We start from the raw sequence: 6,676 nt of genomic DNA on the forward strand, positions 1-6,676 counted from the left end.
ATTTGTTTGTGCGTAATATGCGCAATTTTTCAACTTTTTGTCGGGCCCATCTGGAGATGCTACATGCCAAATTGCGTGCCGATCGGTCGCAGGGTCTAGGAGGAGTTCGAAAAAGTAGGTTTTTGATAAATCGCGATTTTTCACGCATAAAAGTTTAGGCAGAAATGGGCGTGGCCTATATCACGTGATTCAGTTGGATCCAGGGAACGCGTGGATGTATGGTTTTTGAATGTCCGGTGTACGGTGTGGGAGTTATAGGGTCAAACACGTTTTTTCTGCTATAGCGCCACCTAGTGGTGGAAGTGGGTCTATTTTTGCGTCTGAGGTCCTTGCGGAGTTTGGGACCATTACTGAAAATGCCAACCCCCCATCATGTACGGTTTAGGCTGTAGTCGGAGTTTTAGGCGGGGAAGAATAATGGAAAAAAATAATGTCTGATTAATCAATATAAAAAAAAATAGGGTTCTACAGCCCTGCTGTATGAACGGCATAGCTTTGCTAAAAAAAAGATAAAAGATAGGGAAACTGGAAGAGGGGGAGGAGTTGCAGCATTTATACAGACTGGAATGAGTTACAAAGCTGTGTATGTGAGCACAGGTCATGAAGCAATTGGGATCAAGATATGGGCAGAAAGAGGCCCTATAGGTACAGTGCCTGACAAAAGTCTTGTCGCTTATCTAAGTTGTAGGAACAACAAATAATAACTTGACTTGTAGTTGATCAATTGGAATCAGAAATGGTTTATATGAAAGGCAAAGGCTTCTGGATTATGCTTATTATACCAAAATAAAGTTTTGTATCATTCATTGAGTTTTATCATTGAATTAGGACAGAAAGGTCAGATTTGGCTTGGACAAAAGTCTTGTCGTGTCTTTATATGATTCAACCAATCACAGATTAGAGTTTCACCTGTGACAAATACTGTAATTAACACATTCCTGGGTGTGTATAAAAAGAACTCCAGCATACCAGACCTTCATGTGAAGTGCAACCTGACCTCTCACAACATGCCAAAGATTCAACCACAGACCAAAGTGCTGATCATCAAGAGCCTGAAGACCAAGTCTGCTGCTGAGGTGGCAGACATCTTCAATGTATCCAAACATCAAGTGGAAAGGATAAGAAAAAGATTTGAAGAAACTGGAATTCATGAAAAGTCCAGGTCAGGCAGACCCCGTAAGACAACTGTTCGAGAGGACCGTTTGTTGCTTCGACAGTCTAGGGCCAGCCCTTTTTCTGGGCTGGCCACCAGAAACCCCTGTATCTATAACAACAGTTTGTCGAATTCTCTCACGCAGTGGCCTCCATGGCCGAATTAGTGCTCACAAACCAGCATTAAACAGAAGACAACTAAAAAAGTGTGTTGCATTTGCAAAGGCCCACAGCTTGGTGAAAGGATGGACAGTGGAAAAGTGGCAGAAGGTTGATTTTTCTGATGAATCATCCATTGAACTGCATCCCAATTGCTGCAAATACTGCAGAAGACCTGTTGGAACCCGCATGGACCCAAGATTCACCCAGAAAACAGTCAAGTTTGGTGGAGGAAAAATCATGGTTTGGGGTTACATGCAGTATGGGGGTGTGCGAGAGATCTGCAGAGTGGATGGCAACATCAACAGCCTGAAGTATCAACAAATTATTGCTGCCCATTACATTCCAAACCACAAGAGAGGGCAAATTCTTCAGCAGGATGGCGCTCCTTGTCATACTTCAGCCTCCACATCAAAGTTCCTGAAAGCAAAGAAGGTCAAGGTGCTCCAGGATTGGCCAGCCCAGTCACCAGACATGAACATTATTGAGCATGTCTGGGGTAAGATAAAGGAGGAGGCTTGGAAGATGAAACCAACGAATCTTGATGAACTCTGGGAGTCCTGCAAGACTGCTTTCTTTGCTATTCCAGATGACTTCATCAATACGTTATTTGAGTCATTGCCGAGACGTATGGATGTAGTCCTCCAAGCTCATTTTCTTTTTCCCAAGGCACCATGACTTTACGTATGCTCTGATGTCATTGTAGCATGTTTGTGTATTCACAATAAAGTATAATTTCTACCATACATTACTGTATTTTTGTATGCGACAAGACTTTTGTCCAAGCCAAATCTGACCTTTCTGTCCTAATTCAATGATAAAACTCAATGAATGATACAAAACTTTATTTTGGTATAATAAGCATAATCCAGAAGCCTTTGCCTTTCATATAAACCATTTCTGATTCCAATTGATCAACTACAAGTCAAGTTATTATTTGTTGTTCCTACAACTTAGATAAGCGACAAGACTTTTGTCAGGCACTGTATAATTTATTATAATCCATGTGGACAATTAAGTCAAGATATTTTAGAGGATGTTGGGGGATCTTTGCAAGACAGGGTAGTATGGTGTGGGGACTTTAATTCTCATAACTCACTGTGGGGTAGTAATAGAACAGATGCAAATGGTGCAGTTATTGAAGAATTTGTAGATGAGCACAATTTAGTCTGGATTAATACTGGGAAAGGTACATGCTATAATAGCACACAAAATACCGAAACAGCACTTGATTTGACTTTTGTATCCAGTGAAATAGCAGGTACATGTACGTGGAATGTGGTAAGGCATACGACAGTGGGTAGCGATCACTATCCTGTGAGGACTGAACTTGGTACTAAGATTCTTTTTGAAAAGGCAGAAAGAATATTCCTAGGTGGAAATTAGGAAATGCTAATTGGGAAGCTTTCCAAGACAAAAGTACAAACCGTTTTAAAATACTTAAAGTGGAGAATCAGGTGGATGTAAACAAATGTAATGATGGTATAGTTGAGGTAATACTACAATCAGCTAAAGGAAACATTCCAGAAAGTGCAGGAGCTAGACGGAACAAGAATGTACCCTGGTGGAATAGTGAATGTAGTAAAGCCATAAAAGGCAGAAATAAAGCATTTAAGTAACTCAAGAAACTCCATTCTCTGGAAGCTTTGGTTCAATATAAAAGGGCCCTGACTATAGTAAGGAGAACAATTAGGACTCAAAAACGCACATTTTAGAGGCAGTACTGCAATAGTATTGGAAGAGAAGTACAGTTGTCACATGTCTGGGGAATGATTAGGAGAATGGGTGGGATCCGTGGGAATTATGAAATTCCAGTGTTGATTAGTGGGGAAAAAATGGCTGTCAACAATTTAGAGAAGGCTGAGCTTCTTGCTCAAACATTTAGGACAGTGCATAGTTCAGATAATCTTTCAGAGGAGGCCAGGCAGTGTAGAAACAGAACCCTAATGGAGAATCCCAGAATAGTGGATAAAGCAGAAGAGTCAGGAGATCCATTAGATTTGCCTTTTAGTATGTTTGAGTAGTATGTAAGAGCAGTTTTTGGTGCTCGTCAAACCACTCCTGGAAAAGATGGTGTGTGCTATAAAATGTTGGAATGTATATGACAGAGAACTCACTAGCCAAAGTGTTAAAACTTTTTAACAGTGTTTGGGATATCGGTCAACTTCCATCAGTGTGGAAACAAGCGATAATAGTGCCTATTCTAAAACCAGGGAAAGACCCCTCAGATCCATCTAGTTATAGACCTATTGCCTTAACATCATATTTATGTAAAATCATGGAAAGACTGGTTACTGAAAGGTTAACATATTTCCTAGAAAGTAAAGCTCTTTTTTCTCCATATCAAAGTGGGTTCCGTAAAGGTCAAAATACAATGGATTCAGTGTTGTGCTTGGAATCAGAAATTAGGAAAGCACAGACCAATAAGGAAGTAGTGATGGCTGTATTCTTTGATGTGGAAAAGGCATATGATATGCTCTGGAAAGAAGGACTACTTATTAAGTTGAAATCTTTGGGAATTGGTGGTAGAGCATATAATTGGGTTTTGGATGTTTTACTTAAACATACAAGTTAAAGTAGGTGCAGAATACTCCAGTGTTGGTGGAGAATGGTACCCCGCAATGAAGCGTTTGTAGTTTATTGCTTTTCAACATTATGATAAACGATATATTTTGTAATGTTGATCAAGGTGTGGGAAGGTCTTTGTATGCGGATGACGGGGCTTTGTGGATAAGAGGCCGCAATGTGGCGTTTGTAAATAGAAAAGTACAGGCTGCAGTGGCTCAGGTGGAGGGATGGACAAATAGATGGGGATTCAAACTATCTGTGGCAAAAACTCAGGTGATCTGTTTTTCAAGACGGCATAAAATTGCACCCATGATGTTAAAACTGTACGATCAACCTCTTGAACAAGTAAAAGCAATTCGATTTCTGGGTGTATGGTTTGATGAAAAGCTCACATGGAATATGCATATTGGAAAGATTCAGAATAAATGTAAAAAGGTTATTAATGTACTCTGTTGTTTGGCAGGACAGGAGTGGGGAGCAAGTAGATCATCTTTACAAAATATATATTGGGCACTCATGAGACCTGTTTTAGATTATGGTTGTATAGCTTTCATGTCAGAAGCAGAATCTCATCTCAAGAAGCTGGATGTCTTGCAAGCTCAGGCTCTGAGGATCTGTAGTGGGTCTTTTAAAACATCTCCAGTTTCAGCGATGCAGTTGGAAATGGGAGAGATGCCTTTGAGAATACGACGGGTCAATGCTGGCATACTGGGTTAATCTCCAGGGGCATTGTGACTCACATCCTGCAAAGGGCATTTTAACAGACTGCTGGGAACACGAGTCAGATTTCATTAGCTTTGGATGGACTGGTGATGTATAGGAAAAAGTGTGACCGTTGACCAGTTCTGGTCTGGCCCAAAAGGCCAGATACTATTCGACTCCAATTTGTGGTCACTACACCATGTAGCCTAAGTGTTCATTAAAATGGTAGACCAGAATCAAATCAAGACACAGGATTCGCTTATAGATAAGTTATATCAAAGCTTTAGTGAATGATATTGCAGAATAATTACTTGTGCACAAGGATCAGACTCCTTCAAGACAGCCTATTTCTCTTTCTAGCAAACAGACATAGTCAAGTTCAGCATCTGATTATCGCTAACTAAAAGCCTCGTACTCTTATACATCCTATGCTTTGCCTTCTTCATGGTGATATCTTCGCTTATCAGCTGGATGTAGTCCAGGTCCGGCTTTCTCATGGAAATTGTTAAAGGATGACGCACAAGAAGACAGTTCTGTTATTGTTAACTAGACAGGTGTCTCAAATTGTATACTCTTTTTCATCAATGTTTTACAGTGTGTATTCTGCCTGAGATATGTACATGTTCTTATCTTCTGCAGAGCAGAAAAGGGGCACAACAAGGTCATTTCATGCCTGATTCTTACTTCTTACTTATTGCGAATCACATCTTAGACACAGCTCCATTTTTGTCTCTGCTTCCCCTGATCAGAATAGGCCTTTCTCAGTTTCTAATCATTTCCCTGGGTAGTGCCAATATCCCGCACTCCCTTTATAATATCTTATCACTTTAAAAGACCAGATGGCCTCTGATAAGCCAGAGAAGCAGAGACGACAAGGTCAGCTCATGAACTCTAAAGCCTCTCACTTTATTCTCACAATATATCCTACAATATATCTGACAGAGACTATGGTAGTTACTAATCAACCAAGATGCATCTTCAACTGCGCAAAAGATTAAACAATACCGCGAAAATCCGAGCGGTCAATATGACCGTGTATGGCCGAAATAGGTAAAAGTGATTGTATTTTCTTTGCCTTTTGTGTAATGTATATAAAAACTATTAACTATTAAAATACATAGTCTTTTAGGAAAAGTCAGGTACCAGCAGTTTTGTATTTTTTAATTCAGCTAGTTATTAGCAAGCAAGTTATTACACATATAAATTTCAAAACGGTCAAAATGACCGTCATGCCCGTTCTAGTGTTAAAGCAAACCGCAATGGGGAATACAAAGAGGTAAGTGTGTTGCAGCCCTCTCTGCTTGGCAAGTCATCTGAGCATGTAAAGCAAATTGACAATCTACACCTGTTTTTGTTCCCTCCTGATATCTCACTCAAGAGCTATTTTCTAAACAAGCAGGTAAACAGAAAACAATATCTGACGCCACCAGTCGTATATGTCAGTTGACCTCAACTAGGGTTCAACGATTTGGGGAAAAAAAATCTAATTGCAATTTTCCTGCCAGATATTGCGATTACGATTCGATTTGCGATTATTATTATTTTTGCTTCATATTGCACCTTCTACGATCAAAATAAAAAGTAAATGAAAAATCCACTGAAAGTAGGACATTTCTGTAAAACAATCTGTGATATGTAACATTATTCCAGCATTTATCTTGCGAAACCTCTTGCGAAATCTCCTGTTTAGCAAGACTCATTTCACTTCAGAGTGATTAGTACACCACCCTAGACTGTCACTCGGGTAATATCAGAGCATTCCGATGTAGGATTTTAAAATAAAGGCTAGGGCTGAACGATTAATTGCATTTGCAATAATATTGCGATATGTTAAAACGGAAAGCGATTTCCTAATCTCAAAGACTGCGATTTGTCACGTGACTCGCGAGAGCAAGTCAGTCTGCACTCCGCAGAGAAAACATGGCAACTTGGCACGCTAACGCTATGCTGTACTTTGAGCAGATTTCTGTCATTCAAACAACTCTGAGTTGTAGTTTAAAACTTTTACAGCCATTTTAATAAAATGAAGGGTTTTATTCGGGCTCAAGTCCATACATGCAGTTAATGGATAGAGGCACGCAGAACTGAAGGCTTT

This window comes from Sander lucioperca, chromosome 3, assembly GCF_008315115.2.
Source record: "Sander lucioperca isolate FBNREF2018 chromosome 3, SLUC_FBN_1.2, whole genome shotgun sequence".
Classification (NCBI taxonomy): Eukaryota; Metazoa; Chordata; class Actinopteri; order Perciformes; family Percidae; genus Sander; species Sander lucioperca.